The sequence below is a fragment of the Dioscorea cayenensis genome, chromosome 3 (assembly GCF_009730915.1).
Source record: "Dioscorea cayenensis subsp. rotundata cultivar TDr96_F1 chromosome 3, TDr96_F1_v2_PseudoChromosome.rev07_lg8_w22 25.fasta, whole genome shotgun sequence".
Classification (NCBI taxonomy): domain Eukaryota; kingdom Viridiplantae; phylum Streptophyta; class Magnoliopsida; order Dioscoreales; family Dioscoreaceae; genus Dioscorea; species Dioscorea cayenensis.
Window position 1 is genome coordinate 11,982,504 of NC_052473.1, and position 3,780 is coordinate 11,986,283.

The window sequence follows — 3,780 nt, forward strand, 5'->3', positions numbered from 1 at the left end:
TCAAACATATCCTATTCTTCTTGCGCTTGAATTCAATATTTAAAGAGGGATAAAACACCCCCTCCTAGTCCTAGTCCTAGTCCAAGTCCAACTCAAACTAACCACCACTCCCATAAATAGCCATGCACTTTCAAGTTCCAAGAATGAAACATCAATCTGATCTATTGCGTAGATCGAGCCAAACATGAAGAAGGTGTTATGGAGCAAGATCGAGGACGAAACATTGAGAAAGATGGTTGAAGAGCATGGACTGCATAACTGGACATTAATAAGTGGATCAATCCCAGGCCGGTCCCGAAAGTCTTGCAGGGTGCGGTGGAATAACCACCTCTCACCGGATATTGAACACAAGCCGTTCACGCTGCAAGAGGATGAGATCATTGTTAAAGCACACGGTGAGCTCGGAAACAAGTGGGCAGACATAGCAAGGATGTTACTCGGCCGCACGGATAATGCTGTGAAAAATCACTGGCATTCAAAACTCAAGCGGCACAAAGTTCTCAAGAATTCATCAGTGTGATGATGACGATGATGATGATAATAAGAGTAGAAGAGATCTGCCAGAGGTTATATTACCTTTAAAGATTGTGATTCCGGCGAATTTAAACTATGAGGAACAACAGAGGATTCTGATGATGATGAACAGTTGGTATGAAGAACCGAGGACTCTGCCGTTGATTGACCGTCTTGGAGTGACCAACAGTGATGATGAACCGCCGAGTTCGATAATGAGTACAATGCCCTTTGAAGACCCTTGCACTGAATTGACTCTGAGACCACCGGGTCAGTAAGACAATATTGTTGCAAGAGGACCATCGAACAATAATGCAAGTGCTGCGAGAGAAGGATTCGAACATGGATTAGATCCCACGTTGACAAAAAGTATATATAATTGAAAAAATAATAACCATAATAATTTTTATTTTTTTCTTGTTATGTTTATCTATTTACCAAAGGAATCATAATTTTATGTGTGAATTGAAAATTTTGTCCCAGATTTGAAGAAAGTAAGGTTGGAGGAACCAATAGCCAAAGTCAAGCGCAGCCTTAAGTTTCTCTCCGCTAGGGACACAGCCCTATGTGTCCCCCCCTGAGAACGCCCCCCCCCCTTTTTCTGGCGAGATGTAGTTGATGTTGTTGTAGTTCTTTCCTTAGGGGTTTCTTTCCCTAGGGGGTATTGTCGCTTGTGTTTATTGGGCCACCTTTGGTGGTTCTAGTTCTTTCTTGCTTTGTTTTGTGGGTTTGTTTGTTTGGTTTGTGCTCGTTGGACTGTTCTGTTTTCTTTTAATGATTGTGGTTTATCCACTTTTTTAAAAAAAAAATTGAAAATTATGTGTATGCCTACAAAACTAATTTTATTTATTATTTAATAATAAAATAGTTTTATTTTGTTACATGCATAATTATGGTTATTATATTATTCATGTTTGATAATATATTTAATTCTAGGGCTGCATTGTACAGAAATTAAATTAATAATAGAGATCATTAAAGTGAAATATGATTATTAATGTTCTTTGCAACCCAAAATAGTTCAGAATCTATAATTAAAATAAGATTTTGTATTTATTATTAGTTGCCACATATTGTACTAATATATGTGATAGTAAGGGTGGAGCAAAGTAGGCAATTGTGGAGTCAAATGACCCCCACCAAAGTTATTAGAAATATTTATAATATAATATAGCGTGTACATATATTGGAAAAACTATTAAATTGACCCCATTAAATAAGTAAATTATGGAGCCAATATGCGATATTAAAAAAAAAACTATGAGAAGCATGTTGGTCATTATACAATTATACCCAAATTTTAAGACCCATAATTTTTTGTTGTGGTTTTATCTTTTTAACAACTTTAGAAAACATTAAACAAACCTTTTTTTTTTTTTTTTGAGAGAATTTTTATGTCTCATCCACTGGTTGTAATTTTTATCTTTTTTTTTGTGTGTGTTTTTATTATATTGTGGCTATTTGTACTCGACAAATATTGAATTGGACCACTAAAATAAACCAAACTAACACTATCATAGGAAAAACGAGTTATTCAATTAGAAAGATAAATCTAAGGGTGTTATTAAATCTTATGTATAAATTATAAAAATTTAATAGGGTCAATCGGTGATACCTAATTGAAGACTATATACGAACACGTTGGGTTATATAATGAATACATGAAGGTTTGTAGTCATTCAAGATAAAGATAAATCACTCTTGTATGAGAGAATATTGTGTTTCTTATGTGTTGGATGAAAATCTAGTTGGTTAATTTTTTTTAAAATATTTTATTATATATTATTATACATGTTTTTTAAAATTGTTTTATGCCCAATAGTATATGGAAACACACATATAAGTGGAGATCAATAGTGCCATTGGGGGTCTAATCAAACCCATTTATACATAATATTTTAGGGTCTCACATATGAATATATCAAATCTAATCGCTGGATTTATTGCAATTTGTTGATGGACATAATTTTGATTATTAAAATTAACATGGACTAATTCGCGTAAAGATCCAAACCCGAGACTAGATGGTCTAATTTTATCTAATTACTCCCTAATATTTAATATGTGATTTGAGATTAGGGTTTTGATGTAAACCCTGATATTCACATTAGTTACTTCAAGCAAAAGAAAACTATCACTTCTTCCGAATCAAGAGTGTAAAGTTCAAGAGCATTGTGTGTGTGCGTTGGCAAATTTTATACTTGTGAAATCTTTATAAGGTAACCCTGATCAATCACATATATTCATGAGTTCATGATCAATCTTTAAATATCAATTATAACCCTAATTCGATTGAAATGATTTTTCTTAATTTTGTTATGTATACATCCCTTTCTAACAGCTCCTTATTTGAGAGTTGATTTTGCTTATAGTGAACCAATTGACTTGACTTTCCATTGGCTACATGAAAAACAACAGTGATGTTTAAATGCTCGAAATAAAGGCCACCCAAATAGGATTGGTCATAAGTCCGCTGGGCTTGAACCATCCTGGTTCAGCCCATGCTTTACTTTAATAACAATGGGATCGGAAGAATGGAAATGAAGGAAAGGCAGCTGTTATTATTATGAGAGAAGCATGTAGCGCGTGGTGTGAATCATGGGAAGCATGGAAGAATTTTGCATGATTTGGAAATATATTAGGACGGCTGAAGTTCCAAAACAACTGACCCCGGAAAACTTCACAAACATAAAAAGAAAAAATCAAAATCTTAAAAGACTTCACAATATAAAAAATCAAAGTTTTTAAATATTAAAGCCAACGAAGATGAAATTTGTGACTTATATAAATTGAAAATTATCACAATTAGAGATTCATTTAAATTAGAGTTCCTAACCTTAAATAGCTCTGGACAAATCCATTTGTTAGTTCATAGAACTAATAAAATTAATTTATTGTAATCTTTTTGTCTTTACTTTTCAATCGCATTTACTTTTAATTAGAGATTCTCTTGACAAAATCTGAGATAAATTTACATTGAAGACAATAATAAAAATCATAAACCCACCATCACATAAAAATATAAATAATTACAAAATTAATTTATTATTTATTATTTTTAACTGGTCTAAGATTGAAGAAAATAAAAGACCTCATTGTTTATAACAACTAAACAGCTCTCATATGATATCCAACAATAATGCCAGTTCCCACACATTGAGCAAGGAAACAAACAGGGTTGCCATTGCACAATTTTGCCTTTTTGTATTTACCAAGTGTTGAAGATTAGCCTGTCAGCTTATGTTCAAGTAATTGGCAATTTCAAAG